This window comes from Sycon ciliatum, chromosome 1 (genome assembly GCF_964019385.1).
Source record: "Sycon ciliatum chromosome 1, ocSycCili1.1, whole genome shotgun sequence".
In the NCBI taxonomy this organism is placed as follows: domain Eukaryota; kingdom Metazoa; phylum Porifera; class Calcarea; order Leucosolenida; family Sycettidae; genus Sycon; species Sycon ciliatum.
Window position 1 is genome coordinate 77048487 of NC_088643.1, and position 14453 is coordinate 77062939.

The 14453-nt window shown below is 45.9% G+C and overlaps 2 long non-coding RNA genes across 3 annotated transcripts; one reads left to right on the forward strand and one right to left on the reverse strand.

The window, feature by feature from the left end:
* The first annotated feature begins 4049 nt into the window (after window positions 1–4049).
* LOC135805565 (uncharacterized) lies at window positions 4050–7787 on the forward strand. The gene is made up of 4 exons (XR_010551150.1): window positions 4050–4240; window positions 4973–5095; window positions 6032–6132; window positions 7373–7787. It is a non-coding gene; the product is annotated as an uncharacterized LOC135805565 (long non-coding RNA).
* Window positions 7788–10437: 2650 nt separating this feature from the next.
* On the reverse strand, window positions 10438–11792 carry LOC135807109 (uncharacterized). 2 transcript variants are annotated; one of them, XR_010551464.1, is made up of 3 exons: window positions 11757–11792; window positions 11562–11665; window positions 10438–10648 (listed from the first exon to the last, which is right to left on the reverse strand). It is a non-coding gene; the product is annotated as an uncharacterized LOC135807109 (long non-coding RNA). The 2 variants fall into 2 exon arrangements; XR_010551463.1 differs by lacking the exon at window positions 11757–11792 and having other exon boundaries at window positions 11562–11748.
* Between the last annotated feature and the right edge of the window lie 2661 nt (window positions 11793–14453).

Consider the following 14453-nt stretch of genomic DNA (forward strand, 5'->3'; position numbering starts at 1 on the left):
TGGAAATGCGTAGCCCAGTACGCCATCTTCACACACACACACACACACACACACACACACTGTTCTAATTATGATAGGAAATATTTTCTTTCTCAAATAAATCATTATGATACTCATGTGTGCTAGTGGTAATCTAATGAAGCGATGATATGTTAGCAAGAGAGAGAGAGAGAGAGCAAGAGAGCATGAAAAAAAAAAAAAAAGGGTTAGGATATAAAGTCTTTCTGATCAATCAATGTGGTAAGATAGACTAAGCATTTAGCAGATTCAAGTCCAGTGAATTGTCCGGTAGGGTGTCAGGGAGAGACGCTGCCGCCGCCACCGTTGTATCAAACGCAATGTCAGCAGTCACGTTGTCAGCAGTGCTCCACTTCTTGAGGAATGCAATCACCAGTCGAGTCAATTCAGTCTCGGGAAGGTCTTGCACGGTGTCGTGATCCCTTTCACAAAGCCGTGAGTCTACAAACATCAGGGGGATTGCCGAAAGCCATGCCTTGAATTCGCACTTCTCCCTGTTGAAAGATATAGTGGAAGGATGCAGATAGAGCTGACACTCTTCGTTCATCGGGAAGTTGGGCACACCCTTGGTTGGCTTGAGATACAAAGCAGTCACACTCTTCCCTTGGTACATTGCAGGGAAGATGTTACTCCGTATCCTGTTGATATGTGGAGATCTCACGGCACGTCTCAAAGGTGTTGAGGTCTTCAGGAAGAATTGAATGAGATCGTCTTGTGAAGCCTGGACGTACAGCTTAAGTTGACCAAAACGTCCTTCACATACCGTGCCATTGACAAGCATGCCCGGTAAATCACCGCGCGTATAGTAGAAATCGGTGCCAGGAGCAACATGATAGTCGTGGGCGGTCTTGCTGTACATTGCTTGAACACACTCTGCTGCCCCATCCGTAATAATGGTGGCGACACCTGGTAGTATGGTAGGACGAGGAGATGGCATCTTGATCTTAGGCAGAGGCTCCAGATTCGGATTACGGCTAGCACGTCGCTTGTAGAGACCGGGTTTCTTTATCGTCTTGATAGCGAACGGGTCAATACCCAAACAGTCCACAACATCTTCACCAGCAACAACAGCATCAGTGGCCATCATGATATCAGTCACGAGAGATCCAGTGAGATCCAGAGGGAGAGAGAGAGAGAGAAGGCTTGAGCAACGAAACAACAAAGGCAGTTGTGAGTGAATGGAGGACTGTGCTTGCACATATATACCCTTTTGACCGCCGCAGAGTTTGAAATAACATCCTATGGGAGGTGACGACCTTGGAGAACACGGTGAAATTGTTCAAGAATCAACCAATCAGAGGACACGGTGAGCAGATGATAAGATTTAACCAATCACAGCACGACTTGCACTTGACCTGTCGGAACATGTCTCGGTCATGACTGAACGTGTCTCGACCATGTCTCAGAACAGGTTCCCGAGAGTGTAAATCTCCAACGCATTGCTAACATTGATGACGTACTGCAGTCTTGGTAAATTGATAGAGTATGTTGGCAAGATCAGGTGGGAGAGAGGTCACGTGATCTACTAAATAATCCAGACTGTAGTCATGCCAACAATAGGCATCTATTAGAAGATGCATCATGGACAGGTCTGCAGGTGACATCAAGGACAAATTAACTTTCAGAGTGTTCAGCTGTCTAGCGGACAGAGGACCCTTGATGTGTTCCATGAGATGTAGAAGAAACATCAGTGGAAAACATGATGGAAGAGGTTGTGTAATGCGGCTGCTTCTCAACCATGATACATTACTGCGCGGTAAAGAAGAACGCAGTGTGCGCACTGCATCATGATCCTCATGAAGTATACACGATAATGCTATTGCATAGTTCATGCTTTTATAGCTGCTGGACTTCTTCATTGCTTGCAGTGCCTCTTGAACAGGGTGAAACTGTGCATGCGGTAAAGTGAAGTCGATCTTGTTGAGAAAATGTACAAGATGACGATTCACACCTTGAATGCGATCGGAATCCGTGTAGGTCTTTATGCTAGTACAACGCTCTCTCCACTTTACCTCGGGCATGTAAATGTCAGCCATTACCAATCCACACTGAGAACAAACTCTATGACCAGCATGCTCAACTTGTTCTTCACGATGATAACACACTTCTTCACTTTCCTCTATCTCCTTCTTCTTCTTCTTCTTCTTTTCCTCCAGCGCACATTGCTTCTTTGAACGTACATAAGCATACAGGATCTCAAATTCAGAATCCATTTTCACTGCACCACAACAACTTGAAACTGACTGGATCATCATTCAAGAACACACCTTTTATACTTACATAATCATGACACCATATTACCTTATTGTTTAGGGTAGAGCATAACACCCCAATACATATTTTCAATAATACCCCCTTTTTTTTTTGAGGTAGGGGCACCCCCTGGCACATATTTTTATCCGCAAAAAAACCGGGCCAAAAATAATTTTCACCGCAAAAATGGGGTACTATTAGTACCCCATTTTTCAATAATACCCCATTTTTTGGGACCCGGGCGCCCCCTGTCCCAGAACCCGCTCGTCCCTTCCTACTCATGGGGGTTGACGTTTCTGGGCTTCCTTTCCGAAAGGAAAGTTTTATTTCTTCTCAAAAAAGCAGAATCATGCTGATTATACCAGTCTGTTATGAAGACAAGGAAGCAGCCATGGACATTGTGCCATACTAAAGGAACGACAGGTAAAAGATAAAGCACTTCATCTGAAAACTCAAGGACTATCCATAAATACAGCAAATGATTATCCTAGCCTGGTAATGTCCAACTCCGTCATGTGAGCCATTCGGTGAGTTATCATGGGAAGCATAATGTTCGAAATGCTGAAATTTGAACAGTTGCAGTTGTGTTCGTCGCCACACAATGCCATCGCCAGTTCACATTTGAAATGTAGCTATTTTTACGTTTATGTCCCTGTACACGGCATGGAAGGCTGAGCAGATTCAACTCTTCCATCGCTTCCTGATCTGTACAGTAGTGCGGTTGCGTTCCCGTTCCTGACACATCGGTCTTCGCTAACCAGCATCATGAGCACTCCAATGGTTCCCGCCGCTCCTTCCGTATCGTCCCAGCGCGCCCCGTCAAAATGTGAATTACTGTAGGCAACGGAGCCAGTGTATGATGAAGGCGAATGCACTGTTTGATGATGCTCCAACAAATCCTTTCTGAGACTGAGACCCAGCCGGAGCCGCATCGTCGTCATTACCAGCTAATCATGGGGAGGTATAATGTGACTTTCCACCACTCCCTGATTCAATCATAGTTTGCGAGCTTGCGCCAAACTGCTTTCTCACTAGAGCCAGGCATTGGATACATATGGCTTCAGTAAGGTTAACAATGCTATGTCTCTGGCCTAAGTCCAAGTCTAGATACAGCTGCTCAGAGTCAGGGCTGATGAAGTGTTCATATCGGAACAAGTGAGACTTCAACAGTAGCTAGTACACATCAGGCCTGAGGACTTCGCAGCGTTTCTCCAGCACACTTGTTCTCTCCTTCAACTCAGATACTACTTGAAGTACTACTAAAGGCCATCTGGCTCTCACACTCAGTCCTTCCACCCCTCATTTTCGTGGTTCGGGCTTCCACTCTTGACTCGGCAGGTTCCTGGCCTCTCCGCAGTCTGTCCTCAGGAGGGGGTCGCTCTGGAGCTAGTGCAGCCGAATCGAAGGGAATCGAGTTCTTTCTCAGACGTCCACAAACTTTCGTTGTGCTTGACTTCGCTTCCACTGCGGGAAAGTTGTCACACTTCAGGACCACGACGTGCTTGTTGCAGCCTACACCAATGATACTAAAATAATATTCCCTCATTTTTTCTGCCTCCCGGCCGGCCGGCTCGGAAAGGAACGTATGGAATGGGAGCCTCAGTTCCATCTCTCGTCTGCTAGTGCATTCAGGAGCGTAGCAGCGCTTCGGCATGACGATACAAGCCGAATCAAAACAACTCTACTCTCTAGCCAAAAAAAATAGCTCAGTGTTCGTCAGGCAAAAAGCGAAACTTCGAAAGTCACGAACTCAAAAGGTGGGGAAGTCAGAGTCAGAAGTACAGTCCAGAACAGTCGATGCGCCAGAGCGAAAAAAAGCCGTTTTTTATTATCCCGGTCAGCTCATTTTGTACAGAGGTGAAGATGACGATTCCGTGAAGAAGTAATGGCTGACGTTGTCGAACATTCAGACCCACTGGAGGCGTTCCACTGCCTGGAGCCCGCCGATAAGGAATTCGATGTGACTTGAGTAAGTACTAAAGTGATCCATAATATTTTTGGGGTCAGCTATTGAGCCATTGGGAAGTTTCGTGTTGTCGTTTTCTTACAGTACAGTCGTAGAAATTTCCTCCCTCCTTTGGTATTCAGCCAGTAATGGACTCCATCAAATCTTACACAATATCCGAGATAGCAGAAAGATAGTCCCAACAAACCTGTGTAAAGATTTGGTCATGTCTATGTCCAGACCTACTGCTAACTCAAATGGCACGAAATGAAAGAATTTTTTTGTAATACGTGTAAAATCCACGAAAGTGACATTTCATCACACCTAAGTTTCAATATATCCCAGGTTACAATAGTTTCTCGCCCATCTAGCAGCAGATGGATTGTGTTCCCGGTATATCACCATTTCCAGTGGAAGTATTGTGTTCCACATCTATCCATGCTCATTGAAACTCGGGCAAATGTGTATATTTGTGTATTTCAGGTCAGAATTCGTAGTGCATTCCATGTTTCTAGCATATACGCCATAAATCCAGTAAACAATAACACGCACGCATCACCTGTGTGCACATTGACTCAATCTTGGTCCAATTCGTTGCTGGTTTCTTGCTTTTCAGTCTCCTCAAATTAAACAACTTTTTGCTTTCTGGAACTGTTGGATTCTTCCCTCGCGGAGGTGTTGTTGAAAGTGTGGCATTTTAGCCCTGGCCTGCATAACAGATTTGCCTTTTTGCACTCGTATTGTATGATCCTGCAGCCGGACTTGCACCCACAGCCTTTTGTCAGGCCTGTGACAGGCTGTCTGACTGCTGCAAGATGTTTGTCAGAGCCCCACACCATGACTTGGTCATTGGTTCTTCACCATCCCTACCTTGAAGAGGTGGGTAGTTGATAGTAGATTTTGTTGCTTAAATTATGCAATACTCCAGAGACAACAATTCCAGTTCAGCTGAATTCCACGTGTAGGTTTTACGGCACCGCCATCACCTGACTCCTCGGTGAAAGATCCCCATCAAATTACATGTTTGTTATACATTTTGAGTCTTGCAGTCGTAGTGTGATTTCGTCACAAATACACGTCAACTGGTTGTACAGCTTCATGTTCCACTACATGTACATGTATTGGCAATTCAGCATTGCAGTGATACTTCAGTACACTGTACAGCAAACCTCCAATACCAAATTGGTCTGTACCGATATAGCGTATTGCATGGTGCAAGGTTCTGCATAATAGTACAAGTACTTTATATCCCGTAGTATGTTACATGTATATCCATACTGTCAGGTGTCCGCATAACCCAACCCCACAACCCACAAGCGTGCAACTCTGATTTGCGGACTATGGGCTGATTCCCCAGTTCGTGGATACGTAATGTGGGCCGAGCGCAGTGCCAGAACCCACGTGCAGTCGCATACTCTTGACGTCATGGACTCTTGGTACTACTAGTACTTCATACTGAAGTTTCACTGTGTGGGGAACCCGCCTGTCTGTGTTAGTGTTTTGCTTCGACGTCGCTTTGTCTCAGTTTCTTCCTCAGTGCTTGTTGTGATTGGCATGTGGCAGGCAAATGGCCGTGGAACTTCAACAATTGGGCTCTAATGTGACAACTGGATGGTAGTTGATTTACATGTTGGACTGGTGTGCCACGTAGCCTTCTGCTGGCATCCTGGCACTACATGTTGTTGCCAGGGTACCTCTTTGTCGATTTTGTCCACAGACACCACGCTTACACTCGGCATGTATACATGGAGCTGCAGGTCTTGAATGCCTTTCCCTTTTGCTATGTTCACCATTGTTATTCTGTATGTATTGTAGGTATTATGGCCAGCCGTTACTCCCCATTGAGAAAAGATCCCTGCAAGTGTACTTGACTGGCTGTATGTGTCTAACACGTCTGCAAGCACCAACTGAAGTGGGTGAGTGCGAACTGGATGACTTACTGTAATGTCGTTTATGAAAGCCAGGCGTATTTCTGTAGAAGCCGGTGTGGTGGCTAGGCCTCTATTTACATGATGTTGCATTATGTTTGTAGTCAAACCAAACTTTTTATGGTTGCCGATGCAAAATCCACACTATTCTGTCCCCGGGGAAAATTGCGATTCCGCGGCCGCGTTTTTTTCCGCGTTTTTTGCGATTTTTTAAATGACCGCGTTTTCCGCGATTTTCCCGCGTTTTTTGAACTTTTTTGTTGCACTACACGTACACACAGTGCACTGTTCGGTCAGCAACGTCTCATCATGGCGGCTTTTTACTCAAATATGACGAGTGCTTACACCAGAGACTTGTAACTGATTGATTTCACTACATACTCACTGAAAATTGCCGCACTTCAATATTATTCACCGCATATTTACCGCAAATTCACCGCAAATTATGCCATATTATGCCGCGTTTTTTGCGATTTTTTCCGCAATTTTCCCCGAGGACAGTGCTAATTGCCTATCTTGGAACTCAGGCTTGTGTTCAGAACAGGCTTCTGCATAAGACAGGCTTTTATACAAAGCAGTGGAGTAAGTGAAGGACTGTTTATACTACTTGTAGACACCACAGGTACTACAGGTATGTGTGTGAAGCTTCATTCCAGGGGAGAAAACGAGAGCGAGGTGGAATTGTCACCATCCAATATTGTCCACCCTCATGACCATAGCTTGGGGTGGATCGTCTGACAAACAAGCAATAAGTCCTTTATTCTTAGTTTCTCGGTACTCTCCTCCACTGTACATTGGCCTGCTGTAGGTCAATTTGGTGGATAACTTTGACAGCTGTGTCCATAGACTTGCCCTTTACTACATCGTGTTTTGGGGTTGCATTCATCCTCCAGGGTTGTGTGTAGGCACCTGGACAGAGCCTGGTGCAGAGCTTGGGTGGTACCCAAACGGCTCACATGAGCATGATGCCACCTTTCTTAGCTTTGGGGTATGCAGTAGGAATGTGTGCCACTAGTCCCTCCTGCATCAGGGACAGTAGAGTTAGTAATGCTTGTAGCGGGAATGTTATGTGTCGGGTATTCGTCAAAGTAATAATATATTTATGCCATTTTAATAGCAAATAATGTTGCTCCATTGTGTAACAGTTTGTCTGCTACTACTTATACTCCGTCAAGCATTTCATCTTCTGCATGGTATTGTACTGCTTTGTCTGGTTTATTGCTGCCAGGTGCTGCACAATGATCGATGCACGTAATCATTACCCACAGCAGTGGTGTCGGTCAGTGTGGTGTAACTACCTTCCTCAACAATCATCAGCTGCTGGGTTGTGACAGTTTTGACAAAAAATAGTCGGTCTCTCTCATTCCGTTATCCCTTTGTCGACTCTGAGGAGATGCTCAACAACCACATAATTTGGTACTTCCTGTTTAGCCTAGTATTTGCAGTATTTGCTTCCTACACCAGCCACAGTGCTTTTCTTCCCACGTTCTTTTTTTCCGCTGGTTTGGGATTATCTTTTGTGTTACATTCTTTCGTTTTCTGTTACATCCTTTTCCTGTTCTTGTGTGTTAACGTTTCAGTGGAATGGTGCAATGCATTTCCAACCAATACAGTCATTCTGGTCGAAATTGGATTCAACTGTACAGGTTTCCAATGCTTATGGCGTACTTCTGATGTATTCTCAGTCGTATTGAGGACACATGGGTGGGTAAACCGCTTATAGGGCGGTTCTCATCGGCAGCAGCAGGTACACTGGGACCCACGTGGAGATTGTGGGTGGTGTCCAGCTAAAGCTTTCGTGCTTTGGCCTATGCCAAGGGCATGATACGTACCCTGTGCATGGAAAGACGATGAAAATCAGCAGCTTTGCAAATGCACCTCTACAGCCCGTTTCCGCAGTGACACACATTGTGGCTGTTTTTGATCCGTTAGTACACTATGTTTGCTGCCGCAGACATGTGTCAGTATTGTCCGGTGCTACTGCTAACTCAAATGGCACGAAATGACAGGTTTCTCGTCGCTCGTCAATGGCTGAAGCCTTTCTTCTTACAAACCCGCCCGCCATGCGAACGGTTTAGCAAAACCACCACCCTCGCTCATGCAAACACTAGGGCACACGTATAGTATCAACGGAAAATGCACAACAATGCCTCTGAATACTCTTCTTCTTGAGAAAATTGGCATTGACTGCCCGACTGTCGATAAAAAATACGTCTCCAAAATGCAGCTGTTTGCATTTGAATTTTCCCGCGCTTTGGCATTTGGGATAATAAAACTACCTCTAAACGTCGACTTTTCGCAAAACGGCGCATCGCCTGTCCACTTGCCCCGTCTCGAACCCAGACAATCTTTGTGCAAGTCATCTATTCAGAGATCACCTGTCATTGAGTATCCCGTAAAAGGAGGCCTCGACAGCAGAAAAGTTAATAATATAGAAAAGAGATCCTGTCAGCTTTTCCATTATTAATTTTATTGTATTCCACCTAAAATCAGCACACTTTTCGTAAATGAAAGAGTCAACACAAGCAAATGAATCAAAGGGAACTGGTCAACTCGCCTGTCATTGAGTAATATTCCGTGAAAAGAGTTCTCAGCAGAGCCGAAGCGAAATAAGCCAGGACACGAAATATCCGAAACAGCTCATGCAAGAAGCAGTTCCAAAGAAGGAAGTTCTTCGCGCATGCACATCCGAAAACGGACTGCATGCACTGCACGCAACACAATGTCTGCCGTGCACGTGCACAGCACGCGGCTACCAAGCGTTGGTAGATCTAATACCGAGCACCTTACGTAGAAACTAACGTAGCCTAAGTGAAGTTAAGTACCGAGCACCTTACGTAGAAACTTACGTAGCATAGCGGTGTCGTTTTTTCTGCCATGTGAACACAATAGAGAGGTTCTGCTATACGTGAAACGTAGAGAAATCACGTAGAGAGCAGGTGTCTGGGTTAGAGTCTACGGCTTCGCGTGTTTTGGCTCCAGATTTCTACGCGGAGATGGGGTTCTCTACGTTGTGGCACACGCAGAGAAAATGCGTACGGATTTGCTGGGTATCGATCAACTGGATGCAGAAAACTGCCAAATATGGAAGGGGAAATTCCCAGTACACATTCCACGTGACTTCTCTAGGTGAAACGTAGAGCAGAACAGCATTTCTTTACGTTACGGGAACGCGAAGAAAGTTCGCGTGATTCTTTGCGTCGCGTTCCCAACACGTAGAGCAGAACCTCCCTATTTACCCATATAAAAACCGCTCTGTGAGCGGTTCTGAAAAACCTCTACTGGTGCAGCCCCGTCGTAAAAGTAAGAAATTAGAACTGGCGCATTGTCCTCCCAAATGTGAACTGATCCACCTAAATCGCGATTGACGGGACCCGAACGCACCAGTAGCACGAGGTTCCTACCTGTGGATGCAGCTGAGCTGGGGACGCTGGTCCATAGCCAAAGCCAAAGCGGCAAAGGTGGGCTTCGGGGTAGATGAGTGTTGTATGGTAACTTGATCAGCGCCGACGCCGGCTGTGATCCTGTTCCCTCCCGACCTCGTGCTACTGGTGCGTTCGGGTCCCGTCAATCGCGATTTAGGTGGATCAGTTCACATTTGGGAGGACAATGCGCCAGTTCTAATTTCTTACTTTTACGACGGGGCTGCACCAGTAGAGGTTTTTCAGAACCGCTCACAGAGCGGTTTTTATATGGGTAATTTCAGTTCTTTTTCTGTTCCCTCCCCCACCCTAGCCCAGCTCCGAAGATAAACATGGTGAGCACGCGCGCGATGCACTGTATGTAGCCATGCGACTGCAGTAGCACACTGATACATTCCAGCCCTCCCCACCTCGCTACCCCGCACACAGACACCTTGTGACAAACACGCACATGCACATGGCACACACACACACATGGGCGCGCACACACATACATACACACACACGACCCAAACAGGAAATTCTTGATTGTATAATGCCATGCAAAGCAGTGGCCACCATACTTCAGGAAGTCAGTTGTGAAACAAAAATAATTCAACTACAATGTGTAGGTAAGCTAGCGGCCAAAGCACAACATTGCAAACCGTGATGATATTTGCCTAAGGATTGCAGTTTGCAGACCACACCATGGAAGCAGTGAATACAGAATTATTGTAATGTCATACAAAGACAAGCAAAGAAGTGGCCACCACACACCAGAAACTTGCAGAAAGTCACATATCCAACAGATAGAGAAGTGAACAGCATCTGGTACAGCCCACACAAAACCAAGCTGACCTGATACTCGTCCGAAGATCGTAAGTGGCAGATCCTTTTCAACGATAGCATGCAGGTGTACGTTACACGCATGGACAAAATCTGACCGTGTCACCGGCATACATTGTCATCACATGCATACCCCACAGGTTACACACATGCACAGTAGAAGCACAATAAAAGCAATGGAAAAATATGAAGGGGTTGCTGAAGCATCTTCACACTTCAATTTCAGACTTCGATGTGGTCGTCACGGGGTGATATACCTGCAAGATACAAGTGATACAGGAAGAAAGCATAAGGTCGTGAGGTAGGCTATGAGACACCACAAATGGGTCACCTACATGTATGTTCAGGGCTGGTGTACACACACACGCAGAATTATCATAATCGAGAATTTCCCAAACTACAGAAGAGCAATGAAATCCATTTGCATGCACAGGAGCAATTTTGCAGTATGATGCGCAGCTCGGGAATACACCTGTTGGCAATGGATTACATTCCCATTGGAATTCCCATTCACGTGGGATTCACAGAAGCAATTTGGCAGTGTACTGCGCAATGCGACACGACCTGCGATTCTGCGTGCGATGCGAACTCGCACAAAATACCATTCACAGAATCAGGACAAGACGTCAGCGATGCAACAGCGCCTTGCTGACGTGCCTCAAGTCAAAGCTCAATGAGAATGCGTTTGTCGGTTACAACTGGTACAAATGTACAAGCAATTTCTGAAAATGCTCCTGTGAATCCTGCTTTAAGCAGTGCAGGAATGTCCCTCCTCCGCTCCCCCCCCCCCTCCACACCCTCATGGAACTTGACAAGGAAGGGTGGTCTTCGCGGTTCCCAACATCTATTTGCAGTTTCTGGTCTCCACTATGTCTTTTCAATGGGGATTTGTACGTACCATAAAAGCAAGCCTAAAAAATGAACAGCACATTTGCCGTTCCCCCACTGGGGAGGATGCGTTCCACAGCTATCCTGACAAGATATTCCGAGAAGCGGTGCTGAGTGCAATGCATTGTGAAACTGAAAAAGCTGACCAAGCCGCGGCACATAACGTCTAAACTTCAATTGTAGTTCGCCAGCTGACTACTTTCAAACTCCATGTAGGTTGGAGTACAGCTGGCTTAGAAGTTGACAACAACGGCGCACGCACATAAGCAATGGCCACCTTACCTGTACTGTAGCAGTACTTCCGAGTTCCCGTATGGGAGTTCCCTCACTGTGTGTGCAATAGCAGCCTCATCGGACCAGTTCAATGCGACGCGGACAGTCCGACACTGAGGAGGACATTGAAGAAGTGAGAGACAGGAAGAATGGTTGATTTACAATTCAACTAGCAAGGCTGCACACCCACGAAGTTCCACTCACCATTGTGCCGTCCTTCTTGGAATGCAGAAATAACAGTCATTTTTCTATTCGAAATGGCCGCTACCCCCCTACCCCCGTTTCGAAATGCGTTACGTTTAGAAACAAAATGCGAACTTATGAGATGCTCCCTTATTCGAAATGCCAGTTTCCATTGAATTGAAGGGACGAAAATGAGCTTCTGCTCATTTTCCCCAACCCCAAGCACCATTCAAGCGGTGCACAAGATAGTTTGCAACAGGTTGGAGCAACAATGTATCACCGTGGTGTCATATTGAGGAGCTAGAGTGTGTCTAGTTCCTGTGAAGAGAATGTGAGAAATGATGGAAACGTGAAGGAATGTGCAAGTCTTAGATGGATGTGTGACTGCTCCCTTATCAGAATTTTTCCCCATCCGAACCCCCTGGAGAAAGCGTGCGCCCGAGGGGTGCGGATAATCTACACTCTGCTGTAACAGTTATGTACAATGAGTGCCGATGCACATTGGACAACGTTGCAAATGTAGAATTGTAGGTGGACTGTGGTTCACATTAGACGATCGGAGTACCCCCACCAAACGAAGAGAGCTCAACATCACAAGGTAGAGCTTGCATGTACAATCGAAAAAGAGTACATATACCATTAGCTGATGCTGTTAGTGTGCGTTACGAAGTCTGAAGAAAATGTTGAACGATCTCGGCTGGGATGACGGCTACACCTTAGCTCAGTGATTAGAGCATCGCTGGCCTCAAGCGAAGGTCCCTGGTTCGAATCCTGGTGATGACAGTCAATTTTTTCTTCAGACCTTTCCCGTTTGTGCATTTCCCTCTAACCAGTGAATATTACTGTTAGCTTCGTACTTTGAGTGATTATCACTTACAGTTACATATACTTGATAATTTCTTAGCGCATGAAAATCGGAGTCAGTACCACAATATTCCTACCTCACTATAATGAGTCTAGATACTTTGAATGTGGAACAGGGTCCAGGACAGGATCGTCTGCTCTATCCAAATTATGGCCTGGTTGCAATTTGTCTATTTACCAGCAGGTACATCGCGCCAGGGAGTCATAGCACCTACACTGTAGGGAGACTACACAATACTTTATAGAATTTTGGGTCAGGATTTGGAGGTTCTCCGTGATCTGTGCAATCACGGCCTTGACCTACTGACCCTGAGAACGGCCCAGATTAGCAATGCCATGTACGAGCGTGTATAGATCTGCCCAATGGTGCCCCAGGGGTGGCTGAAACAGGAACCCCTGGGTCGAACCCCATGTCATTTAGCTTTACAGTCGCCTGTGCCATCTACCTAGATGCTACAACTCCCTGCGTTGCACCCAGTAAATGCAGCACATCAAGTATACAGCCATGTAGTGTTGGTTGTCACCTGTTCTGATCGTGTGATATCACAAACAATCTTCTACGGTCCATTCATTCGAACCTGGCACGTTTATATAGGGCCATCCATAATTATCTATCTTTAACAAGAAACGAGAAAAAAATCGTTCATGGGCGGGTGGGTCAAGAAGGGTTTCGTAATGAAAAATATTGATAGCTGAAACACTAGTCCATTCCAGCTATTTTTCGTTGAGGGGTGAGTAGGTGGGGGTGGGGGACGGTCACAAGTTACTCATCACTAAACTTTTCATTTCGTGAAAATTATCGATAATGCCGGGTCCATAATTGTCGATCTTTTACACGAAGAGAAAAAGTTTCGTTGGTGGGTGGGTCAAGGGGAGTTTCATTTCGAAAAAATACTGATATTACAGACATCAATCGGGGGGGGGGGGGGAGGGGTGGTGGGTGGGTGGGTGGAGGAGGGTCCTTCTTTCATTTCGTGAAAATTATCGATAAAGCTGGATAGCTTTAGTCTATGCAATAAAATAGTTGCTTTCTTCACACAGACCGTAAAGTTTAAACAATATCCGGCCAGGTTTGTACCGAACATTTTTTCGAAAGGTAATTTCTCAAATGTTGCCTTGAGTACGTTCTCAGCAACATAGCGGGCCAGTTTCAAATAATTGGACTGCCAACTTGCATCGCTGGTTGTTCCAGCTCCATCACAGGTCGTATCACGGGAAATTGAGTCCAGCTCCACTTCAAGGTTGGGTGACACGTGATGGGCATCACTTCCTGCATGCTGGTGCATGTGACTCAAGAGCTCTGGCTGGCAAGTAGTTTTAGACTGCAGGTGCAATACAAGATTTTTCTGCGATGTGCTATGCATTGTGCATTGCATTTCTCGAGAGACACTTCACGCTATGTGAAAAAAAAGAATTTCGCTCAATGTGGTATTGTGCATCGTGCAGTGCAACTTTCCCACAAAACTGGACTCTTATAGCTGTGGTTCACAGCAAAGATTTTCCTATTTGCGACTCTTGGTTTAATGGGTGCAGTAGCATGCATGTGCCTGGTGATATTGTTGCAATGGATCATAGTGAGGGCGTAGCAGGACTTGTGCACTGATAGTTGGTCATGGCATGAGTACATAACCAAGAGTGGGCAACTCGATGATCCCTCTGCCCACGGCAGAAAGTTTCATCACTTCGGCTTTTGTAGGCCATTGGGCTCACTAATACCATCATGCATAGCCAGAGATCAAAACTTGTACATCACAGCTACGGTAGTTGAAGCAGAACAATGAACTGTGGATCCATGCCTACTGAACCTGATGAAACACTCTATCTACATGGCACATGTAGAAATATATGCGCGCT